Source organism: Triticum aestivum, chromosome 6A, assembly GCF_018294505.1.
Source record: "Triticum aestivum cultivar Chinese Spring chromosome 6A, IWGSC CS RefSeq v2.1, whole genome shotgun sequence".
NCBI classification, from domain to species: domain Eukaryota; kingdom Viridiplantae; phylum Streptophyta; class Magnoliopsida; order Poales; family Poaceae; genus Triticum; species Triticum aestivum.
The window spans coordinates 487,518,606-487,545,885 of record NC_057809.1 but is presented as its reverse complement, the minus strand read 5'-3'; positions in this window follow the sequence as shown (position 1 = coordinate 487,545,885).

The window sequence follows — 27,280 nt, the reverse complement described above, 5'->3', positions numbered from 1 at the left end:
CACCCGTCCGCGGAAGGCGCAACTGGCTCCGAATTGAGGGTTGGAGCGGCTACCAGTGCGATCTCCTTAACATTGTCCGATGGGAGAGCTAAGTCATACTCATCGTGACCGCGTGGCGCACAAGGCAGAGGCTTGAATCCGTCGAAGATCAAATCTCCACGGATATCAGCCGTGTAGTTTAAGCTTCCAAACCTGACCTGGTGTCTAGGGGCGTAACTTTGAATCTGCTCCAGATGGCCAAGCGAATTGGCCCGCAGTGCAAAGCCGCCGAATACGAAGATCTGTTCGGGGAGAAAAGTCTCACCCTGGACTGCATCGCCATCGATGATTGTAGGAGCCATCAAGCCTAACGACGACGACATAGAGGAACTCTTAATGAAAGAACCAATGTCGGTGTCAAAACCGGTGGATCTCGGGTAGGGGGTCCCGAACTATGCGTCTAGGCCGGATGGTAACAGGAGGCAGGGGACACAATGTTTTACCCAGGTTTGGGCCCTCTTGATGGAGGTAAAACCCTATGTCCTGCTTGATTAATATTGATCATATGGGTAGTACCAGAGTAGATCTACCACGAGATCAGAGAGGCTAAACCCTAAAAGCTAGCCTATGGTATGATTGTTGTTCGTCCTATGGACTAAAACCCTCCGGTTTATATAGACATCGGAGAGGGTTAGGGTTACACAAGGTCGGTTACAAAGGAGGAGATATCCATATCCGTACTGGCTAGCTTACCTTCCATGCCAAGTAGAGTCCCATCCGGACACGAGACGAAGTCTTCAATCTTGTATCCTAATAGTCCAACAGTCTGGCCAAAGGATATAGTCCGGCTGTCCGGAGACCCCCTAATCCAGGACGCCCTCAGGTAGACTAGTAACTTCAATCAGACGTGACATGACGACCTCTGAGCCCATTCAGACACGGTGGGCGCCAAACGTGGGCGGCAAAACACATTTGATTCAAGCTCGTCCGAAAGACATGTGTCTCTTCCTCCATTTCCCCATTCATACACGGTGGGCGGCAAAACAAACTCTCCTCGTCCGAAATCGATGTAGGCTTATATTTTAAATAGGGGCAGATGTGTAACTTCCATCAGACGTGACACAACCGCCCTACCTGTCAGCCCCGTTCATACATCGTGGGCGCCAACCGTGGGCGGCAAAACACCCTCTCCTCGCCCGAAATCGATGTAGGCTAATATTTTAAATAGGGGCAGATGTGTAACTTCCATCAGACGTGACACAACCGCCCTACCTGTCAGCCTCGTTCATACACCGTGGGCGCCAACTGTGGGCGGCAAAACACCCTCTCCTCGCCCGAAATAGTTACCGGCAAATATTTGGGAGATGCGAGATTACCGTCCTATCCCCAACCGACGCGATGTCCGAAATTTTAAACGGGGGATAAGTTCGTAACTTTCCCCCATTTTAGAGAAGTGTGTCCCAAAGTTTGAGATCTCCCTCCGCTCCATTTCCTCATTCATACACCGTCAGCGGCACGACAACCTCCGCACTGCGGCCAGCCTCCTCTGTCCGCCACCCCATCCTCCACCTTGCCGGAGCCGCTACCCCTACCCCGTCGTCCACTACAAGAGATGGATGTCTCTCATCCACGGCGTTGGACCAGGATCCTTTCATCGCCTCCTCCCGCTTCATCGGCACCGTCATCCACCTTGACGCCACCGCTCCTACGACCGCCTCATCCACGATAATAGGATATATCCCCCGACCCGGCCGTCTGCCATCTAAAGTCTTCTTCCCCACCGCCGACAGCCATCGCACCCGCAGCACCCTCAATGTATCAGCATAGGCCTACACGGCGTCGCAAGAGAGGTGGTACTCTTCCATATGTGCTTAAGTTATTGATCTCACTCGAAAAATAGATCGTAATTTGTTTACTGTACTTTTCTTGTCCGTACCAAATCGTAGTGGCTAGTTGGAAGCAAACATTGGTTGCGAAGTAGCTTTGTGCGGTTTGCACCTTCAGATCCGCCATGGCACGGGAACTATACTCGTAAAGCTTATGGTTTCCCCCCTTTATATTCACTACCATCATCGTAGGTGCTTCGTGTCGTGCTAGCACTGCTCCTCAAGACCTCAACCCAAAGCTTACGTGTTGAAATACGAATCTGATATGATGCTCATATCACTAAAATAGAGAATGTTTAATTGGTCACCTAATGTTCCTATATTCGTTTCAAAAAGCATGTGCGCCACCCACTGGTCCAGCTAGTTCCACTTTCCTGATTTTTCTCTTGATGCTTAGGGTTTTCCCCTTTTATCTACTCTACTATGATCTGCGTAGGTGCTTTCTGTCGTACTAGCATTACTCCACCCTTCAAGCTAAACAACACAACACTCAGAATTCGAAAGCTTAGTTGTTCAAATACGATTGTGATATGATACTGATATTAGTTAACCGACACATTTAATTGGTTAGCTAAAGGTCCCACTTGAGTTTCCAAATGCATGTCGCGACATATAGAGAGACAGCATAATTGCATTTCTTTGTCACTTGTTGACCGTACTTTCTTGTCCATACCAAATCTTAGTTGTTATTTCAAAGCAAACATCGGTTGCTAACTACCCATTGCGCGGTTTGCAGCTTCAGATCTGCCATCCCACTGCCACGGTCAACACTGTACTCATCATGCTTATGTTTCCCCATTTTATGATGACCACAATCAGCCTACGTGGTTCGTGTCATAATAGCACTGCTCCACCCATCGAGCTAAACAAGCTTAGTTGTACAAATTCATATCTGATATTGTTGCTGATATTAGTAAAACTAAGAGATGTTTAATTTGTTAGCTAAATGTTCCTACTTTAGTTTCGAAATGCATGTGAGTCACATATGGAGAGACCGGAAAGAATAGTATTTCTCTGTGCTCTCTGGTTCATCATGGGTGGCCAACCGACATTGTATTAAAAGACTTGTAATATCTTCAACCTGCTTGCTCTTCTGCTCTTCTTTAAGATGATACTCTTCTCTTGAGGTCGACTGGTCAGGTCGAGTTGTTCTCCCTTAGTATATTTTGAATCTGTCAGGTCAGGTCGACTTGTTCTTCTTTACTATACGTTGAAGCTATCATCTGCGAAGTGTCATCACTTCTGGAGCTCTCATATTTTGAGTAGTAGGCCACATTATATTAATGCACACAACAAATTACAGCATGCATGGCATCTTTTAAAAGAATTGCAGAGATAGCACAAAGGGGTTTACAGGGAGGCAGTATTGGATTAGAATCACTTCTGCATTACAAAGAAAATCTCACTTGTTTTTATGTTTTCATGCATGTCAGATATTGAACATTATCAAAATGAATATGAGAATGGGCGCACGAGAGGAATATTGCGGAATGATCCACTGCCTAACAAACTTGGCATGGTGGAGGATGGCCTATCTTATTCACCCATCGAGGTGCTTGCTCTAACTTTGCAAAGTTGTATTGGTCGCCAATATTTTTCTTCTGACCTCTTGCATTACTTCTACTTTGTTACACCATCTACTTAGTTTAAGCATGATATATGAGTATATGCCATACCTATCCATTTTCTGTACCTATTCCATGTGTCGTCACACTATGTTTTTCCAATCAAATGTTGTTCTTTCGTAATAGATGTCCAAAAGGAAGAGGGTGAGTGCAGATCCTCAAGGAGTACAAACTAGGTATTTGGAAAATGTAGTGATACCTGTTAAATCAGATAGATCAGCAGCCACAGAAAACACAGGCCCAACTGTACCACACTTTACCCCTACTCCAGTGGACAAACCCCTATTAGAACTGCTGGGAGCCCAGCGTCAGGTACTGTCTATGATATCAATTCAAAATTTGAACTCCTAAATTTCTGCTTGTGCCTTACCTTCTCTCTTGTATGAAAACTAATTTCAGATGAATCTCCTTGCTCAAAGGATCATGCGATCACAAAACAATAATGGGCTATGCATTGCTCTTGTCAGTACCTCTCTCCCTTTTGCCTTGTAACGTTGTACTTAATTAATTGCTATTTGATTATGTATCATCAGCCTGCACCTAAGCTTCATTATCCTGTGTTTCTTCCAATATTATTTGATCTATATTTACTCTTTGCAAAATGTAGAATAATGGCAACGCTTATAAAGAATTTTCTTTGGGGAATTTATTGAATTGTCCTTCCATCAACATGGAGAAGGGCTTTGTCCAGCCCATGTTAACATGTAATGTAAGTTCATCCTTCTCAAGCCTTCAAACTTTGTTCTAGTATAGATTTGGATAGGCATCATTACCACCACTGTTGTTTGCTTTGCTGTTTACATCTGATTGGATGTTTGCAACAACTACCAGTTTCAAATTGTAGTTGTAAAAACATGTTCCTTATACAGAGCAGATCCATTTATTTGCTTATATAATTGTGAAACCTGTTACGTGTCTCCTTGTTTCTCTTTCAGACTCGTATCTCTTACGCCAGGCAGAACTTTAGGGAAGATAGTGAGCCAAACCATCTTGAGGACAGCGAGATGACCCCAAGGTCCTGTCTTGATGAAGACAGTGAGTTGAAGCTACTCACCAGTAGGTGTGAGACAACCTTTGTGCAGTCGCTGCCTCAATCAGTTCGACTTCGTCAGTCTCAACTTAAAGCGGAAAGGCTTGCTTCAGCTCAGCTCCAACTTGAAGTCAAAGATGCAATGAAGATGTCAGGGACTGTCGTGCGCACCATCATGCCTTAAATCTAGTGTTGATGCATCTATCGTTGACACAACTGAGGTCTACTCAGCTTCTTCAGCTGTTTGGGGGGGGCGACCTGGCCAGGCCTAGTGCCTTCTGAAGTGCTCTCAATTTTGTATATTCTTTTGTCGGCGTGTTTATTTGCACTGGTGGCGAACTTTGATGCCCAGTGGATGTAATATGTGTGATAGCCGTGATAGCCTAGCGTAAGTTGTTTGCTTATTTATTTCCTTGTTGTCTTGTTTATTTGTTTGCTTCTAGTCATTGCAGTTCTTTTTCCGCGGTTTGCTAGTGGATGCAATAACCTATTTTTTAAAACTAGGCCACAATAACCATGGGCTAATATTTACTGTAGTGACACTGGGCCTCCTACGGGCCGTAGAAACAGTGGGCCTTCTACGGGCCATAGAAACAATGGGCCTTCTACGGGCCGTAGAAACAATGGGCCTTCTACGGGTCGTATCATCAATGGGCCTTATACGGGCAGTATGATCGATGGCCAAACATGGGCCAATAACAGGCCGCATTATGGCCGTAAACGGGCTAGAGTTGGAATCGTCCGTTCATGGGCCGACCATAACGGGCCATCGTTAATAGGCCGTATTTGATGACGTTATGAAAACGGCCCAATGTATTAACGGACCACAAACGGGTCGACTGTAACCACGGGCTGAGTTTGGCCCACAAGCAGAAAATGACAGTAATGAGCCGTAAGTAAATGAATGCTGGAAATGAGCCCAAGAATAAATGGGCTCTGAGAAAGCCGAAAGATAACATGGGCTGGAAATGGCCCAACGGAATAACGGGCCGTTAATGGGTATAAAGTGATACACTGTTCATTACGGGCCAGTTTCACCACGGGCCGTTAATGGGTGTAAAGTGATACACTGTTCATTACGGGCCAGTTTCACCACGGGCCGTTAATAGGCCAAGAGTTACATAGGGCCTCATATGGGCCGAAAGACGTCATGGGCCATACATGGGCCAGAAGTGAAAATGGGCTGGAATCATATTGGATGGCCCAAATGACGCTACTGGGCCTAGTTCGGAGAGGGCGTAAAGGGCCTTGGGTTAGCGGGCTGTAAATGGGCTATATGTGAACAGGCCGTTAACAGGCTTTCCATGGGCCGGCCCGGCACCTTTTGACCAAGTCAAACAGGCCGGCCTTTTCACAGGAATGGGCCTCTGTTGGGCCGTGCCACGTGTCAACGTATCATAGGCGCCTTCTGTCCAATGAGTGGATGACATCTGTCCCGATGATGAGCCGACACGTGTTTCCTCCAGCCAATGATGATTTTACACGTGGAAAATCCCCATTGGTCGGGGTTGTTAACGGGTTATCGAATCCAAAACCCGACCCGATAGCTTAACGGCGTTCCGTTACGGTGGATGCCACGTGTCGGTCACCCTTGACGAAAGCACTTCTGTGATGCACGATTTATCGTCATGGAAGTGGACACTTCCGCGATGATAATTTTGGTAATGTCATGGAACACTTCTACGACAACACAGGTATGACTATCTTGATTCTGTCATAAATTTGTCATGGATGTACATGCATGATAAAAAACGCGACCTACTGTGACAAACACGTATCATCACGGAAGTGTATTTTTTTTGTAGTGGATGTACAGTAAAAGATGGCAACATCAATTACGCAATGACCATACATTGATGATAGTAGCAAAATATCATTGTGGCAGTATCTCTTACAATTAAGAATGATTATAAACAACAAAGAAAATTACAATATAACTTTACGATCCCCTTTTTGGAAGAGATCGATGACATCCTCATCTTTAACTTGCTTGAAGAATTCTCTATCAACAAACGTAACCAAGCAATTGTTCAAATATTCATCACCCATTTTTTTCTTAGCGAATTCTTCATGTATTTCATTGAAGAAAATACCCTCTAAACTCTAGCAGTGGCTACCAGAAGAACGATCACCAACTTAAGAAGTTTGTAAACAATATAATATTATTCATTCTTTCTTGTCTCAACCATCAAAACTGAAAGATTGCATAGATTCTTCAAATTTCTAAACCTTTTATCCATACACACATGAGAAATGTACATGATTAATTGCCATATAAGTCTTGACAATTCATCATTTGTGAAATCCTTAGCATAAAAGTTTCTAGCAAGCCTAACCAACTTCTCTTTATCATAATCAGCAAATGAATCATGTGGACTGAATGCTGCCATGCAAGTAAGTAGTTCAGTGTTTACCTCATCAAATCTTGCATCAAGCTCTTGAAGTTGCCTATCAATGACACCCACAAACATTTCAACCATGAAGCGATGGTAATTCCTTGTGCCATTAAAGAACCCTCTTCTTGGTCTCCCAGGATGATAGTAAGGGCCCTTCGTGTCAACAACTTTGATCTTGTGCTTTACACAAAAAGAAGTGACATTTTGAAGAAAATCATCCCACTCTTCATCTTCTCGCAAGCACTGCAAGTGTAGTTTTGTGATATGAACAATCTCCATAGCATTAACAGTATCTTGATCTTTATTTTGCAAAGCTCTACTCAAGTCATCTGTGTATTCAAATATTTCTTGCATCAAGTGTGCCATGAAAACAAATTCAAATGTTCGAAATGATGTCAACGTAGTCATTGCTGCTACTGCCTCTGTGCAGTTATACTCTTCTGCAATCTTGATGAGAACACGCCTTATTGCGGGATACATAGAGATAGCATGGTTAATAGTCTTGTAGTGAGAGCCCCAACGAGTATCACATGGCCTTCCAATACCCATTTCTTGATCAATCTCTGTCCCAGTTTCTACTTCTTCCAACTCTAATGCAGCAATAAGTTCCTCAACTTGAGCTATTTGAAGCATTCTCATCTTCTTACAAGAATAGCCTAGAACGTTTAGCAAACATGCCAGGTGTTGAAAGAACCAATTACAATCACCACTCTCCTTTGCAATAGCAAAAAAGAGTTAATTATAGTTGATGGGAAAAACAATGGACATAATAGGCATAAGGAGACTCATCCGTAATTAGTTTCTTCAAGCCATTAGCATTACCTTTCATATTACTAGCCCCATCATATCCTTACCAACGGACCATTGCAAAGCTCAAATTGTATGTGTCATAAGCATGTCCTCAATTGCAGCTTTAAGTGTCAAAGAGGAAGTGTCTTCAACATGGGCAAGACCAAGAAATCTCACAATTGTCCTTCCTTTCTTATCCACATAACGCAAGCAAACAGCTAGTTGTTCATTCTGGTACACATCACTAGACTCATCTGCAAGTATTGCAAAATGTTCACCATCAAGATCTTCAATGACTAGTTTAGTAGTCAGCTGGGCACAACATTTGATCAACTCTTGTTGTATATCATGGCAAGTCATCTTACAGTTTTGTGGAGCATTCTTAGAATGACCCGGTCAACATCTTCAAAGTTTCCTGCTAGCCAATTTAAAAGCTCAAAGAAATTTCCTTTATTTAGCGAGTCATCACTTCCATCATGCCCTCTAAATGCCAAACCATGGTGCAATAGGAATCTCAAACACTTGAGTGTCCATGTCACACGGAGCTTATATAGAACCTTGTACTATGTGGTGTTCGAAGCAATGGACTCCCATATTGATGTTGTAGGTGTAGTGAACATGTCATATTTTTCTTGAGCTTCAGCATGAGCACTACTAATAGTACCAATATGCTTCTTCAGTCTTGCTTTCTTGTTCCAATTGTTAAACCCACCATTCATAAATGCATCTCCTCCGGGACTTCTTGTTTTATCCTTGAACAAGTAACAAACAAAGCAAAAAAGCAGCCTCTACTTTCACACTATACTCAAGCCACTTATAATCCTTAAACGAAGTAGGGAAAAAGCGATGGGGATGTCCACTAAAATCTTTGATCTCAAACTTATGATCATTTGGTTGACAAGCTACCAAGTCAATGTATCTCCTTCTAACTCTATCGTGGTCATTGACATTATACGAAGATATGGGAACTCGCTTGCCGGGATCATGTTCCAGAGCTGCCAAATCTACTTCGAATAGGGGCATTGATTCATCATCTTCATCAACCGCTTCATCATCTTCTACAATTGGGGTCGGGGAGCCTCTCTCCCTCTCCAGTTGTCGAGCTTCATCATGTGTTTGCACTAGTGCTAGCTACAGATTGCTCTCAACCTCAACGAAAAGAGGACTTGGTGTGGATGTAGAAGACAATTTTCTTGCCTTTGAAGATTGGTCCCACAATTCAAATAAGCTAACATCCTTCTTTCTCATCTACATCACAATCACATAAACAAAGTAAAATCAGTGGCAATGTGTCATGGACTGGTGAAAACTGGACAAACAAGTAATTCAATTTTAGTTTACAAGCAATCACTAAAAAAGCAATATATTTGTTTATAAAACAGAGGGAAAACAGAGGGAAACAATACCTTCAATAGACCGGGGGCAGAGGTGAGCGGAAGGGTGCTGGCCCGATGTCGGTGTCAAAACCGGTGGATCTTGAGTAGGGGGTCCCGAACTATGCGTCTAAGGTCGAAGGTAACAGGAGACATGGGACACAATGTTTTATCCAGGTTCGGGCCCTCTCTATGGAGGTAATACCCTGCGTCCTGCTTGATTGATCTTGATGAATATGAGAATTACAAGAGTTGATCTACCACGAGATCGTAATGGCTAAACCCTAGAGGTCTAACTTGTATGTCTATGATAATGTATCCTCCGGACTAAGTCCTCCGGTTTATATAGACACCGGGAGGATCTAGGGTTACACAAGGTTGGTTACAAAGAAAGGAATCTACATATTTAGTCACCAAGCTTGCCTTCCACGCCAAGGAGAGTCCCATCCGGACACGGGTGTAGTCTTCGGTCTTCGTATCTTCACAGCCCATCAGTCCGGCCCATGACTAACATGCCAGATGCCCGAGGACCCCTTAGTCCAAGACTCCCTTAGTAGCCCCCAAACCAGGCTTCAGTGACCAGGTGTTCAGCGCGCAGATTGTCTTCGGCATTGCAAGGCGGGTTCCTGCTCCGATAACTTCCAAGTAACATATTCGGTTTTTAATTCAAGGTCGCGCCCTCGGCTTCTGTGCATCGATGACTTCAGCTGCCACGCGTCGGGCGAATGCAGACAGTCAGGGTATCCTTTTGCAAATAACAACCTGGACTTGCAAGAAAGAGCGTCTATTTAAAGAGATTGGGTCTCAGATCCATTCGGCATCATACGAAGAAAATCCTCAGAGATTGCTAGGAAAGACCATTCCAACATGGCCAGCATTCCCGGCTCCTCCTCCCATTCCAACCCGGAGAAAGGTGAGTGTGAGAGGTGCTCCGTATACCACAGTCGATTGGCGAAGTTGCAAACACAGGGATTTCTCCCCCCAGCGGATCTGGTTCGTGTTCGACAAGGGTTGGCTTCCTTCAACGGCAAAACCCAGGCGGAGGATTTCCCCAATCCTTCCATGGGGGAACGAGTGTGCTTCGTCCCCTATCTGCTGAGGGGCATGGGATTTCCAATTCACCCATTCCTCCAAGGGCTTCTAGAGTATTATGGCCTCCAGCTACACAATTTTATCCCAGCCTCCATCTTGCACATTGCGGGCTACGTCGCTTTATGTGAATCATTCCTGGGTTGTGAGGCCAATTTTGATCTGTGGAGAAGGCTGTTTTGTCTTGTCCCACGCAACCACGAGGGATCGATATTTGAAGTGGGCGGGGCCGAAATATGGCGCATTACTGACACCGGATACCTATCCGGCACACCGAAGAAAGCTTCCGAAGAGTGGACCTCTGAATGGTTTTATATTGACGATGTCGCACTTCCCGACCTAGTCCGGATGGGCCTCCCTGAATTTTCAAGTGCTCCGTTGAAGAAACACCATACTTGGCGTCCTCGGAGCCTCGAGGAAGAGGATAGCGCGGAGATCAGTCTACTGCTGGGCAAGATCAAGATGCTCGCCCAGTCCGGATTGTCAATAGTCGAGGTAATGGTGGTCTCCATAACACGGGGGGTCCAACCACTCCAATATAGAGGGCTACCCATGTGGCATTTCAATGGGGAAGATGACGCCTCCCACTACGGTCGGAAGGGCCCAAAGAAACCCACTGCTCTAGCCAAAATATTGGCCGAACTGTATAAAGGGGAGCGGGAGGAGTTCGCCCGTCTCCAAAATCGAGACGGATTTTCCATGTACAATTCTCCTAGCTGGGTAAGCTCTAACTCCACTATTCGACCCCTCTCCCTGAATTATTTCTGAAGAGAGATATCTTATTCATTCATGACAGGAATGGCGAAAGGTTGTCGAGGGGATCCATGACCTTGCCCCTCAGCCGGAGAATCACAATCGGGATCTTGACCCCGGATATGAGGAAGATCCGGACATATTCGTGGAGCTCAAAGATGGAGTTCTCTATCAGACGAGTTATGACGGCATGGATGTACCCATCATTGCCGATTGCCCCGGCCTCCTTCCTATTTCGCACGTAAGTAATCAGGAGACACTTTGTCCGAGAGGGTTTTCTCATTCTTCCTCACTCACTTCACCATCCTGTGCTCAGAAGGGGAGGTGTTTGGCGCGTCGTGCTGCCCCGGGGCATCTCCCGAGAGAGCGGCTCCCGCGTTGGGCAGGCCTTCGAAGAGGAAGGCAAACAGAGATATGGTCAGGCCTTCCTTGAAGAGGTATGGGTTTGCAACTATGTTCTTTTTAGCAGTCGCGTCCAACTAAGACTTATATATTCATTTTGTATCAGGGAAAAGGTTCGACGGACTGTGTCCGGGGACCCGACCAGTCGTTCTCCGGATCACAAGGATTCGGTCCCAGCCGAAGAGACGGGGCCCGATATGGGAGCAACGCCGGACTGTCCTTCTGCCGAGGGTTCGGAAAATATGTCCGTTACCAATTTGGAAGTGGAGAGTGAGGGAGTCCTGGACTAAGGGGTCCTCGGGCATCCGGCCTGTTATCTATGGGCCGGACTGATGGGCTGTGAAGGTATGAAGACCGAAGACTGTACCCGTGTCCGGGTAGGACTCTCCTTGGCGTGGAAGGCAACCTTGGCGAACAACAATGAAGATTACATCTTATGTAACCGACTCTATGTAACCCTAGATCCCCCCGGTGTCTATACAAACGGGAGGGTGCAGTCTGAAAAGGATATACTCAATACCTTAGTGATACAGGCTAGACTTCTAGGGTTTAGCCACTGCGATCTCGTGGTAGATCAACTCTTGTAATACTCATATTCATCAATATCAATCAGGTAGGACGTAGGGTATTACCTCCATCAAGAGGGCCCGAACCTGGGTAAAACTTCGTGTCCCCTGTCTCCTGTTACCATCAACCGTAGATGCACAGTTCGGGACCCCCTACCCGAGATCTGCCGGTTTTAACACCGACAGAGAGCGCCATGAATCACTGGCTAGGTCTGTAGATAACCCCAAATAATCATTACCATAGTCATATAGGCTAGGCTTTTAGGGTTTAGCCATCTCGATCTCATGGTAGATCAACTCTTGTAATACTCATATTCATCAAGATCAATCAAGCAGGAAGTAGGGTATTACCTCCATAGAGAGGGCCCGAACCTGGGTAAACATCGTGTCCCCTGTCTCCTGTTACCATCAACCGTAGACGCACAGTTCGGGACCCCCTACCCGAGATCCGCCAATTTTGACACGGACATTGGTGCATTCATTGATAGTTCCTTTGTGTTGTCGCTGAAAGGTTTGATGGCCCCTTCAATCGTCAATGCTGACGCTTCCTGCAGAGAAACTTTCCTCCCCGGGCAGATCTTCGTATTCGGTGGCTTCGCACTGCGTGCGAACTCGTTTGGCCATCTGGAGCAAATCGGAAGCTATGCCCCTGGCCATTAGGTCAAATTTGGGAGCTTGAACTACGTCGCGGACATCCGTGGAGACTTGATCTTCGCCGGATTCGATACCGCGGTGGCCGCTCCCGGTCACCCCGATGATCATGACCTAAATCTGTCATCGGGTCGCATCCAGGAGATCGCTCCTGTAACCGCTCTAGCTCTAGATCCGGAGCAGGCCGCACCATCCAGAGACGGAAGGATTAACCCCACCTTAGAGGCCGCAGATTCCACGGCGCTGGAGCTATACACGGACCTATTCTCACACGAGGCCTATGCCGCCGGAATGCCGGACTCGTCTCCGGCCGCAGGTTTCGAACTGCGCGAGGTCGCGGATGCCGAGCTTGATCGTTTATCGATCTTCAAATTCAGTGCCGCGGACATCTTCCAGCACTCGCCTTTGGGCGATGTGCTAAACTCATTAAAAAACTGTCCTTGGCGGAGGACTCCTAGACGAACTATATCCGGCTCGAACTAGGGGCTGACGATGGAGAATTTCGCTTCCCACCCGCCACCCACTTCATAGCAACAGTCGAGGATTTGACCAAGACACTTGATTATGACTCCGAGAATATTGACGGCATGGACAATGACGCCGGAGACAACGAAGACCCCTTTGATACAACTAACGAACAAGATGAATGGGACGATTGGCAGGATAGCCCCAGTAAATAGGCCACGCACGAAGATTCGTAGGAAGACAATTACCTTCCGCTCTCTGAGGATGAGGTGAGCCTCAGCGCCGAGGATTTCATCGCACCTGAGGAACCTCGTGAGCAGGAGCGCTTCAAGCGCCAACTAATAGCCACTGCAAGGAGCCCGAAGAAGAAGCAGCAGCAGCTTCAAGCTGACCAAGATCTTCTTAATGATAGATGGACCGAAGTCCTAGCCGCCGAAAAACACGGCCTTGGTGTCCCAGCTAAAAGCTACCCGAAGCATAGGTCGCTACCCCAGGGCGACGATAAGACGCTCGAGCCCGTAAGATCATCGCACAATGCGGCATGCCAACCACAACTTGGTCCGGTTCAAGCGGCAACTCAAGCCGAGCAACAGACCGCCCCACCTTGCTGTAAAGGCAAGAACAAAACAACACAAGGTTGTACATACAACCTTCAACTGGGCTGGGGTAGTAAAACAGGACAACCAAGAGCAATCTACAGATTGCAAAGACACACCTCGACACGCGACGACGGCCACCTATTCGGACGTGACAAACCTAGCCACACCCGGGCCGAAAACAGCAAATGGACTCCGTCAGAGGTACGCCGCAGCGTGGCCCAAGATAGAGGCACCCGCACACCCTTTGTGCTTCACAAATGAAGTAATGCAGCATGAATTCCCAGACGGGTTCAAACCCATGAATATCGAATCATATGATGGAACAACGGATCCCGCAATATGGATTGAGGACTTCCTCCTCCATATCCACCTGGCCCGCAGAGATGACCTTCACGCCATCAAATACCTACCACTAAAACTCAAAGGACCAGCTCGGTACTGGTTAAACAGTCTGCCAAAAAATTCTATTGGCAGCTGGGAGGTCTTGGAGGGCGCCTTTCGCAAAAACTTCCAGGGAACATATGTCTGGCCACCGGATGCCGATGACCTAAGTAACATTGTTCAGCAGCCCGGAGAATCAGGAAGGAAGCTCTGGACCTGGTTCTTAGTTAAAAAGAACCAAATCGTCAATTGTCCGGATGCGGAAGCCCTTGCGGCCTTCAAACACAGCATCTGGATGAATGGCCTGCACGCCACCTCAGTCAAGAAGGACCTAGATCCATGACGGCCCTTACCGCTTTAATGACCCGTTTTTGCGCGGGAGAAGACGGTTGGTTCGCTCGTAGAAGCAATAGCGCCAGCGACTCGGGCACTTCCGAAATCTGAGATAGCAATGTCAAGCCACGACGAAGCAAATACAACAATCGCAATGATAATGAAAGATCACGCAACACATCGGTGAACGCTGGATTCAACAATCCCAAGCCCGGTCAACGAAAAAAGCCATTCAAGGCGAACAGAGATGGACCATCCAACCTAGACAGGATACTAGACCGACCCTGCCAGATTCACGGCCACCCCAATAAACGAGCTAATCATACCAACAGAAGCTATTGGGTCCTCAAGCAGGCCGGCAAGCTCAACACCGAACACAAGGGAAGGGGGCCGCCTGGCAATAGGGACGACGGAATGGTTCACCAGCTAAATGCAGAGGGCCAGAAGCAATTTCCCCCTGAAGATCGATCAAATCCTGAATAGAAATAGTAGTTCGGCTTCCACCACCCATCTCATACACACGATAAAGCTATACCGAGCATACATAACTATGCACTTAAAACACCATGAGCATCAGCGGAAGCACAATACGGATAAGTCTGCAAACACTCTGGTAACATTTTTTATATACTTTCCTTCTTTTTGCATTCTTCAATACTTTTTCAAAGCAGGTAGCGCAAAGGAGAAACACCTAAGACCGACTCCATCGGAGTTCGGATTCATACACTCACCTACGAGGCTACTTCCTTAAAGGATTCCCCTCGCTGAGGACAGGCGGCGCAGACGTGCGACAGGGGGTCCAAAATAAACTTTTGTTGACCGCACTCTTTTTTTAGAGCCTGTAACATGCCTTTTTTCTCTGCCTTCGACCCAGGGCATATCAAATGACCGGGGTCGTGGCATACATATATATATATATATATCAATTACTCATTGGCATATCGCTCAGGTCCCGGTTCACACTATCCGAACTAATTACCCGTGTCTTTCCGCAAATGAATACGCCTCCCATGCTTGTTTCACAAATATACCCCGGCTTACTTGCCAGGGGCTCGGCACGGGAACAAATGAGTTGCCAACAAAGTCCGAATAGCTTTCATAGCATACTTCGGCGTCGCGAGTTTGGCCTTATATCAGCTCCTAATCATGTCTTGGGTCAATAGTTGGGTTGCCCGACTCCTGTTTTACTAGCCTACGTTCCGCTCCATCGGCTAGGGTAGTAAAGGGAGAATTACTGCGATTGTGCTACCGGTTCACCTGGTGACACACCTCAGAAGAGAAAGCCAAAAACTGACTGTCATGATGCGGCGAGAGCTGGTCAACCACTCGATGACTTATCGGAGTCTCTAGCGATTCCTCCATGTCACACGAAGGACCTCTTTTCCGGTCAATTATGTAAACGCATCATATGAATAAGCCGCATACATACTTGGGGCTATGTCGTAGACCCACCATAAAACTCCTATGGCTAAGTGAAAGTGTTAATGCCCTATAGTCTGGTTGCCTGGTTCGCCGCATTGACACCTCCTTCACGGACCAAGACGTTGGGTCAAGAGTGATCACATGCTTTTGCGAACACCCCTGTACTTCCTACAAGGGGGCTGAAGCCGACGACTGGAAATCTTTCATATTATAACAAAACGGCCGCACAGGAGGAACACAAGCTTTTGAGCAAAATATACAAATAGATTCATTGTAAAATTGTCTCGCGCAATTCTTATACACCTCAGTCGAACATTATGTCTTTCGAGCATTAACCCTCTATCAAGAGGGCGGCTACTAGGATGTCTTCAAAATAATGCTCCGGTTCGTGGCGGTCCGTGCCCTTGGGCGAACTCTTCACCGCAACGTTGACGGCCTTCATATTCCCCCAGAATGTCTTGACCCGGGCAAAAGCCATCCGCGCACCTTCGATGCACACCGATCGCTTCACAGCATCGATACGCGGCACGGCGTTAACAAGCAACTGCACCAAGACAAATTAACTGTTCGGAATAGGCTCAGTTGGCCATAACCAGATTATGAAGTTCTTCATAGCAGCACCAGATATTCTATGAAGCTCGGCCCACTGGGACATCTGCTCATTCAGCAACAGGAGGCGCTTCGAGGTGCCGAATTGTGACCAGAAAAGCTTCTCTGTTGTGTACCCCTCTCGCGCCTGATAATACTGCGCCGCATCGGAAGAACTCTTCGGCAAGTCTAAAAACTCGTTCGGAGAACTCCACAATTGGTTAAGCTGAGCATAGTTCGGATCGCCGAACTTAGCCTGTAGCAAAAATAGCTTACCAGCCGCAATCTCCCCAGCTTGCCGGATCTCCTCACGGGCCGCTCTGGATTCAGACCGCGCTTCTCTTGCTTCTCGTAAGGCCTTTTCAATTTCAGCCATTTTGGCTTCCTTCTCCTTCTCAAGAAGCTCACAACGGCTGGCAGCACTTTTGAGCTCGAGCGCCATCATGGATATTTTCTCCTCGTCTTGACGCCGAGCAGCCCGTTCGGCCTGTAACTCAGCCGATGCCTTCTCGGCAGCCGCATTACTACACCGGTCCTGCTCCTTGGCCCGGGTTAGCTCCGCCCGAAGAATTTCTACGGCGGCAGCACCATCTGCAGTCAGGTACAGCTTTCAGCTTCATGCTTATATCACAAAAATGTACATACAGATACTGCTCTGAATACATACCTTGCGACTCGTCAAGCCGCATATTGATCAACGTAATGTCATCCCCGGCCACATCAAGCTTCCGTTGCAGTTCAACAATATCCGCAGTCTGGGAAGTATCGGGGGGGAAGCAGCCTGTGTTCAAAGTTAATCAGATTAGTCCTCCAAAATTTCTTCTTGATCCTCCGTTCGCCTCCCATGGGAAGCCAACCTGAGTCTTAGGGGCTACTATCTATACACAGGTGTATTTTCTGAATAAAACACAATTGCACATGTTACATTACAAACCTCGAAGCCTCTTAGCAGTCTCGCAAAAGCCTCATTCAATCCGCTCTTCGCGGATAGGATCTTTTCAACCACCGTACCCATTAAGGTACGATGTTCCTCTGAAATGGACGCCTGCCGCAGCATGTTCATCAAGATATCCGGCGCCTCTGGGTCTCCGTAGGCAGCCGCGGGAGTACGGTCACCCTTCGAAGGGATTCATTTATTTGTATTCGGCTGCATTCCGGATTGTTCGGGGTCTTCATTGTTGTCCCCCGAGCCCTGGGCCGCCGAAGTTTCACCTTCGCGTAACATCTCCATCCTGCCTTGCACCACTTGTTGGTCGGTGGAGACCCTCCACAATGACACTTCAAAGTCGTCTGCCCTATTGGACGGAGAGTTCGGTGGGGGCGTCTCGCTTTCCATCATCTTTGGGAGAAGGTGCCCCGAGGAAGAGGATTGTGGAAGGGGACTACGTGCTGAGCTGCAAACATATATATATATATATATATATATATATATATATATATATATATATATATATATATATATAAACACTATTCTGATCACGGGATCAGAATAATATTCTGATCACAACCTGAACTGCCTGAGTAACGCGCCTGAACTTCTCTGTGTACGTACCCGACCTTCGGGCTGTCTTCGCAACCGTGCCTTCTACCGCGAGTTTTTCTGGTTAGTCGTGTTCCATGTGATGTAAGTGTAATCTTCAAACGATTTTTAGCAACTAAATACTCGTTTTAGATAGGAATCTCGCTCATAGGCGGATTTTGCACTCGGGTCCTGAAGAACTCGCGTTTTTTGCAATTTTACTGCCTGAGTTGTTCGACCTGAACTTCCCCCTATGCTAGGTTGAACTTCCCACAACATTGCCCAAATAGGGCTTGCTATATACCGTTGGAAAGCTATGGACACGAGTATCATGACCCAAGTTAAATTTTTCGCAAAATGTAAGCGGTTTAAGAGCAGTTTTGAAAACCGTTTTTTCTTCACACACAAAACGTGAATCGTAATTTCGATCGCATTTCTAAACCATTTACCGGAATGAGGCAAGTAATATGGCATTGGAAAAATGCTGCAAAACCGCTCCTTCCACATGTTAAAAGTTTTCTCTAATTCCCTACGGTTAAAGAGTAATTTGAAAAATCGTAAAATTTCACAAACCAAACAACCATGTTCGTATTTTTGATGTCATTTCTAAACGGCCAATCCAATTGAGGCAAATGATATGGAGTTGGAAAGCTTATGAAATTGCGCTACTCTTTCATGTTGAAAGTTTTTTCTAATTTTAAACGGTTTAAAAGTGATTTATAAAATGGTCCAAGTTACACCGAGTGTGTATTTTCGAGCTAATTTTTTAACCGTACGTCCGAATGTAGCAAATGATATGGCGTTGGAAATCTTAAGGAAATGCGAAACGTTTTGGTATATATTGTTTCTCCCAATTCCTTACTGTTTTATGTCAGTTTTGAAAATGGATAAAAAAGTATTTTCGCCGTAATTTCTACAAACATTATCGGAATGGGGAAAATAATATACCACTGAAAAGCTACGGAAAATGCGAAACTTTTTCATGTTGATGGTTTTCTCTAATTCCTAGCCGTTTTCAAGTAATTTTGAAAACGGCGAGATCATTCGTTCTGCCTTTATCGCGAAACAGATTCTTCGGAAATGCACCGCGTAAAGAACTTGAACTTCTCGGCATGTCTACTTGAACTTCACTCTGTTTTTCACGTGATTTTTTTTGCTTGTAGCTCTCAATCCACTGCTCGTAGCTCTCCATCCACTCATCGGAATTGAACAAGTGATATACCAATGGAAAGCTTCTGTAAACATGCAACTTCCCCGTGTTGATCATTTTTTCATACTCGTGACGGTTTAAAAAGTTTTTCTTGTGAAATTCATTCATCGTAGTAGTTGAACTTCCTGCTATTTTCATGTTGAACTTCTATGACATATTTTCGTTTGTAATTTTCTCATTCATCCGTTAGTGTTAAACAAATGGTATTTCTTTTGTACAAACCTATCTCACAATATTTTTTTAACATTCTCCGACCGAGAACTTGAACTTACACAAATGATATTCCTGACGTTTTGAAGTAAATTAGAAAACGACGAGATCATGATTTCTGCCTTCATCGTGAATGGAAACGCACTGCGTGAAGTAATTAAACTTCTCGGGCATGTCTGTTTGAACTTCACTCTATTTTTTGATGTGCTGTTTTTTGCACTGCGTGAAGTAGTTGAACTTCTTGGGCATGTCTGTTTGAACTTCGCTTTGTTTCACTTTATTGTATTTTTCTTATATGAAATACACACCATGTAGTACGTGAACTTCCGATTGTTATCACTTTGAACTTCTCTCTAATTTGAGAGAATTATGTTAAAACACAAAAAACAACATATTTTTATGTATTTTGGACATCTAAATACACGGTGAACCTCTCTCACAAGAATTTTTGAACTTTCCCTCGCCGAGCACTTGAACTTCTAGCAACCATTTTTACGTTTATGAGATTGTTTTCAAAAGTGCAAAAAATGGCGTTGTGCTTTTTATTTTTTGAAAAGGTAAATCCTAGGTTTTAATAAACTCCAAACTTCTATGTTATTTCAATTTGAACTTCACCTTTTTATATTTTTGAGTAAAGAACTGTATTCGATTTTTATACGGAAAAAATCGAACATGGAAATACAAGATGAACCTCTCCCGCAATAATTTTTGAACTTCCCGGGATAGAGCACTTGAACTTCTTTCAACAAACCTTTTAAGCTTCTAACTTTCTATACTTTTATTCTCATTTGAAATGCATTCCTTGCATTAGTTGAACTTCTCGTTGTTTTCACCTTGAACTTCTTTCAACAGGTAAGAATTTTTTGAATACATCAAAACGTGTTTCAATTGGTATACATGAAAATTTTAAACCGTTCATCGAAATGTGACACATAATATACATGGTGGAAAGCTTATGAATCGCAGCAAGTTTTTCACGTAGACATGTGTTACAAATTCGTTCTCGTTTGAGAGCAGTTTTTAAAATGGCAAAACAATGTTGTTTTTTTTGCCTTTTGAAACAACATGTAAATTAACGACGGATGTCTCGTAATATATTTTTTGAACCGTGCAGGTGGAGCACGTGAACTTCTTGCAACAGACTTTTTAGGCTTTTAGTTTTGTATTCTTTTATTCTCTTCTGAAACACATTATGTGTAGTAGTTGAACTTCCCGCTATTTTCACATTGAACTTCATACGTTAATTTTGCATGGAAACAAAAAAGAATTTGAGTTTGTTGTATACATCAAACTATTCCGGTTTGTAATATGAAATTATTGATTTCCTTTTTTAAAATGGAATTGCTCCCATAAAATGACGCTACCTTTTAGCAACGGAAAAAATCTGAATTTCTATAGACATCGAAACCATTCCATTTTTTCAATTTTTGAACCTCTTTGTGTATTTTTAGACATATGAAAAATAGGAGCTTTTGTAATAAATGACGAACTTTTCGTTATTTCGAACCGGAATTCTTGGTTTTATTCGTTAGTAACGGGAAAATTATGAGTTTTTTTAATAAATATTGAGCTGCTCCATTTTTTGAAATTGAACTTCTTGGTTTATTATTTTATTAACGAGGAGAATTTGGATTTTTCATATACATTGAATTATTCTACTTTTTTAATTGAACTTCTTGGTTTTTTTTTCAATATGGACTTCTTTGGTGTTATCATTTGTAATGGAAAATAATGAAAAAAATAATGAATTTTTAACTACTCTATTTTAAAAAAAATAGCTTCCTACATGATAAAACATACACAAAACTTATATATATTGAACTTCTTCTACGGATTTACATTTTTCTTTTTGCTGGTAGATTAAACAATCTTTTCTGTCACATATTTTTTGAACTTTTGCATTTTTTTCTTTGAACTTCCTTCTTTTTATACGCAAAAAGAAAAAAGAACTACCATAGCACGAAGACACACACAACCATTTTTTGCATGCATGAACACAAGTGTGCTCTGAACTCGATCATGTATGTCATACAAAAAATTCCAGCAAATTAAAATGCACACATAACAATTGAAACACTGCTAGCAACATGTTTTGCAATGTTTAATAGTTGGATCCCGTAAACCATCACTTTTGAGAAACAGGGAAATACAAGGTTTTTATACTCATCGGACTGCTCGATTATTTCAAATTGACCTTCACATTCGCGCACTGTAATATATTCCAGACATCACAAGAAAAGAATGTGATATGTTTAAGACAGCCTTGTTTACTTACGATTTGGCCAGAGACTTGTTCTCGTCACGAGACTGCGCTTTGACGCCCTCCAGGTCTGAGCCGCCCTCCAGAGGCATTTTACCTCACTTAGGAGCTTGCTCCTCCCAGTCTTCCGAGGCAGCCCTCTTCCCCCTAGGAGGGAAGGAGACGCCCCCCCCCCCTTCTCTTTTGTCTTGGGATGAGGGGATCTTGATTTCTCCGACACAAAGTCCGATATTCCTTGGGAATTGGGGCCGTCTTTGGTCTTCTCACTCTCCGCCTCGCCCTCCTTCACAGGCATCGAGTATGGTGCTGGGGCCAGCATCCGTGTTAGAACAGGATTTGCTGGGCCCTCGGGCAGAGGGGCCGAACACATAATCAGTTCTGCTTTCTTTATCCAGCCCTGGAAGAAGATAGCTTGCTTAGTACCATGTTGCAGTATGCATAATTACAAAAGTATTCGAAAGCCGAGTGCTTCTCGGAGTATCCGGACGATTGCAGTTAAGGCCGGCGTCCTCGGCAGTGTCCGGCCAATGTTTCCGCTTCCCGAAAAATAATTTCCACATCCCTTCGTGTGTGGTGCCGAAAAGGTGTTGGAGGGTTCGTGGACCTTCTGGGTTAAACTCCCACATGCAGCGAGACCTGCGCTGGCAGGGCAGGATTCGGCGGACTAGCATCACTTGGATCACGCTGACAAGATCGATGCCTCTCTTGAGGACGGTTCGGATGCGCCTCTGTAAAGTCCGCACTTCATCAATCAATCCCCAGTCCAGTCCCTTGTTGACCCATGATGCAAGCTGTGATGGTGGGCCAGGACGCAAGGTGGGTGCAGCAACCCACTTAGTACTGCGGGGCTCTGTAATGTAAAACCACTCCCGTTGCCAGTACTTGGAAGTCTTGGTAAAAGAACCTTTTGGCTAGGGAGTGTTGGCGAGTTGGCTGATTGTAGCACCGACGCACTCCGCATGTTCCCCGTCGACTATCTTCGGTTTTACACTACAGGTCTTGAGCCATAAACCAAAGTGTGGGGGATTCGAAGGAAGGCCTCACATATAATGATAAACGCTGAGACATGGAGAATCGAGTCCGGGGGAAGGTCGTGAAAATTCGGTCCGTAATAAAACATTAGCCCCCGGACGTAGGGGTGAAGAGCAAACCCTAACCCCAGAGGAAGTGGGGGATGAACACAACCCTCTCACCGGATCTGGGGGTCGGAATGACTTGTCCTTGAGCAGGAAGCCGGTGGTGGATCTCTGCAGTCAGATATCTGGCTGCCCGAAGCTTTGTGATATCCTCCTCTGTAACAGAGGAAACCACACATCAGCCTTGGGAGCTAGATCCGGACATGATGGGAAGGCTAAAAGCAATGGAGTCGAACCTTGGGTGCCGGAACTCGGGGTTGGGAAGGCTGAGGAGAAGATTGGCGTAAAAAGACGACCCTTGGTTCCTTTATAAAGGCCTCCGGTATTGAACGCCACCTCCTAAGCCTAAGAACCTGCCTATTCTTAAGGAATCTTTCTCGCGGGGCGGTTGGGTTACCCACGCTCGTATTAATGAGAATCCCGTAATGAGGAGACATGATCTCTGCTTTGACAAGACGTGCCAAAGACAACCGCGTCTCGAAACATGGGGCGAAAAACGGTTCGAAATTATGACCAGACAGGCGTGACGTCGCATTACTAAAGTTGTCAACAAATTGTACTTGTGTGTTATTATATTCTCTCTGCGGTTTTGTACGGTGTGTGTTACAGGTCCGGACACGATCAATTCGTCTAGAGACTATTCGGGAGTTCGGAAGGAGGAACTCGCCTTACAATGCCAAAGACAGCATTACGCGCCGGATACCTTGTCAGTGAAGCCTGGTTCAGGGGCTACTGAGGGAGTACTGGACTAAGGGGTCCTCGGGCATCCAGCATGTTATCTATGGGCCGGACTGATGGGTTGTGAAGGTATGAAGACCGAAGACTGTACCCATGTCCAGGTAGGACTCTCCTTGGCGTGGAAGGCAACCTTGGCGAACAACAATGAAGATTCCATCTTATGTAACCGACTCTATGGAACCCTAGATCACCCCGGTGTCTATATAAACCGGCGGGTGTAGTCCGAAAAGGATATACTCAATACCTTAGTGATACAGGCTAGACTTCTAGGGTTTAGCCATTACGATCTCGTGGTAGATCAACTCTTGTAATACTCATATTCATCAATATTAATCAAGCAGGACGTAGGGTATTACCTCCATCAAGAGGGCCCGAACCTGGGTAAAACTTCGTGTCCCCTGTCTCCTGTTACCATCAACCATAGACGCACAGTTCGGGACCCCCTACCCAAGATCCGCCGGTTTTGACACCGACAGAGAGCGCCATGAATCACCAGCGCCAAAGGGTCGTTTTACGAAATCCCCGCTTCTCAAAAGAGGCGTTCGGTGCCTTCAGCTCGGCTGATGCATACATCCGAGCTGCTAGAGATGGGCTTAACCGAGCCACCGAGCAACATTTGAAAGATGTGCAGGTAAGTTTACCTTGTCCAAATTTGATAACCATGTGCCCGTAGCCCCCGAGACTTGAAGCAGTTAGGACAAATGTTTTAAGGATCGTTGTATAACCAGGTTCTTACGGAGAAGAATGACCTGCTAGCCCAAGAGCTGGAGCAGTGCCGGACACAGCTAACTACTGCTACCACCAAACTGGAAAAGTTCAAGAAGGCGTCCTGTGGTAATATTTCCCTCCATCGAGAAACAAAAAATTATACGCCAGTTGTATTGCAACTGCTGCTTGTCTCATAACAGGGTCACCGGACCAACTGGGAGAGGAACCGAAGGCCGCTCAAACGAGCGAAAAAGAGGCGAAGAGACAACATGTCGCGGGCGAGCGTGTTCTGACCCGAGTCAGAGAGGAGAAAAACAAACTCCAAGATTCAAATATCAAACTGGGTGAAGAACCGAAAGATGTGTGAGCTCAGCTAGCCGACTCCGTGAAGGAGAACAAAAAGTTGTGAGGCGGCATATTCAGTATGTGGCCGAATTTACCTTGTAACAGTTTGGGGGTACAATTAGCTGATATAGCTGTGATTGCAGGTATGTTGACGGGCCGTCCCGAAGAGGAGGCATCCGGATCATCAAGTGATCTTCTGCAAGGGCTGTCGCAGTTACACGAGCAAGCTCGGCAGGCAATGTGGAGTGTAGCCAAGGCCTTATGGCCATCCGCCTGCCCTCCAGGGAGTATGGAGAAGCTTGTAGAGCTCTTCAAGGGAGCCTGGTGGCGTATCCGACTGTGGAAGATCTCGGCCTGCCGAGAGGGTGCGCGAGAGGCCTGGGCCATGGTAAAAATGCGGTATACCAAGCTGGATCCGAATCACATGGCCCGGGTCGGACCACTAGGGTCAAATGGGGAAGAAATTTCTGTTAGTTTAGTATATGAACAAGTAGAAGTAGCCGCCAGATATTCCCAGCAGGATTGTAAATTAGACCGCCTGTTGGATGGCATAGAGGAGGAAATTTTTGAGTCGTAGTGACTATCTACTTTCCCTGACATATGTGATTCTAGCTGGATTATAAAAACAATTGTCATGGTCGACCTTTTCGCTTCGACCTCTAGACCCGAAGGTGTAGAGTGTTTCCGAATGCACTAGCGGTAGAATATACCGGGGTATGCATGGGAACCAAGCGTAGGGGTCATAGTTGCTTGAATAGACAATGTGTATCCGGCTAGTTATGTTATATTACATTATGTAAGAAACATCTTCCAGAGAGAATAGTTCCGTTAAGGGTTCCTTTCCCTGGGTGTGCATGCGTTTAATGTGCATGTCCAAACTATGATTGAAGAAATCGTAGAGTAAGTAACTTATGGGGTTTCACAATGGAGTGAATGTGGAAACGTCTTTAATTCACCGACCGAATATTCCCTTAAGAACGCTAGCTTTCGGCTTCACGCAGTCTGAGGTACACATCCAGATGACCCGGCAATAACAATCGCTGAGGTGCTCCCTTTATGCCCTAGCCGAACTAACGGGAACTTAGGGCATAAGCACAGGAGCCAGGCAACCCAGCTTGGCTAAAACTTAAGTCATATCGATGCATATAATGGCAAACAAAAGGTACATATGAGAAGAACGCATATGTGGTGAGGTTGATGCTCAAAGAATAATAGCAAGCTTCTGTACAAGAAGCCCCCAGGTATAATGGACGTACATATTTGGAGATGTACGCATCATGGGAGAACGGTTTAGCCGTACTAAAGCCGTAGGGCTAAAGAGCAAAACGAAAAGAGAGAAACAAAATAACGTTAATAACAGGAGGAAGGAGACGAACACAGAGTTCGGTGATAGGCATAGAATCGTCGGAGTCTGGCCGCATTCCAAGGGTTCGGCTCCAAGTGATTGTCTGACGCATCACGCAGGCGGTACGCTCCTCCGGTGAGAACTTCGTCAATGATGAAGGGACCCTCCCACTTGGGCTTGAGTTTATCCTTTTTCTTCTCCGGCAAGCATAGAACGAGTTCACCAACGTTATAAGTCTTGGCCCACACTTCTCTGCTTTGATACCTGCGAGCCTGCTGTTGATAAAATGCGGAACGGACTTTTGCAACGTCGCATTCCTTCTCCAGGGAATCTAAGTTGTCCTGTCGATCAAGCTCGGCCACTCTCTCTTCTTACATGCGCACTCGAGGTGAGTCATGAATAATGTCGCAGGGTAACACTGCTTCCGCACCGTACACCATGAAGAAAGGTGTATATCCAGTAGTGCGGTTGGGCGTGGTCCGCAGCCCCCAGAGTACGGAGTCAAGTTCCTCCACCCAGTGCTTGTCTGATTCTTTCAAAGACCGCACTAGTCTAGGTTTGATGCCGCTCATAATAAGACCATTAGCTCGTTCGACTTGACCGTTTGTCTGCGGGTGATAGACAGAGGCATCATCGAGCTTAATGCCCAGATTAGCACACCAAGTTTTCACTTCATCGGCTGTGAAATTAGAGCCATTATCGGTGATGATGCTGTGTGGAACACCTTAACGGTGTACCACGCCGGATATGAAATCTATTACCGGCCCCGCCTCGGCCGTTTTGACTAGTTTGGCCTCTATCCACTTAGTGAATTTATCCACCATGACCAGCAGATACTTTCTCTTATGGCTTCCTCCTTTAGGGGGTCCGACCATATCGAGTCCCCAGACCGCAAAAGGCCAAGTGATGGGGATTGTTTGTAAGGCAATGGGGGCATATGGCTTTGGTTGGCGAAGAGTTGGTATCCGACGCAACGTTGGACAAGGTCCTGTGCATCTGCTCAGGCCGTCGGCCAATAAAACCCTGTATGAAAGGCCTTGCTAACAAGGGCCCGAGCTGCGGCGTGGTGACCGCCGAGTCCGGCGTGAATTTCCCCCAAGAGTTGCCGCCCCTCTTCCTTGGAGATACACCTTTGAAGAACTCCGGTAGCGCTTTTCCTATAGAGTTCTCCGTCATGAACCTTGTAGGCCTTCGAACGTCGGACAATGCAGCGGGCCTCATTCTGATCCTCGAGAAGCTCCTTCTTATTAAGGTAGGCCAGGAATGGTTCAGTCCATGGGGCAATGACTTCCATGATGAGATGGGCCGATGGTGTTATTTCGGTGGTTGAGCCTCTGACGATATCGGTGTGTTCGAAATCTGGGGTTGTGTTCAGATCCGGACTGGTGTTGCCGCCCTGCCCCCGCCACACCACGGATGGCTTAAAAAGCCTTTCTAGAAAAATATTGGGTGGGACGCGGTCGCGCTTAGCGCCTATGCGAG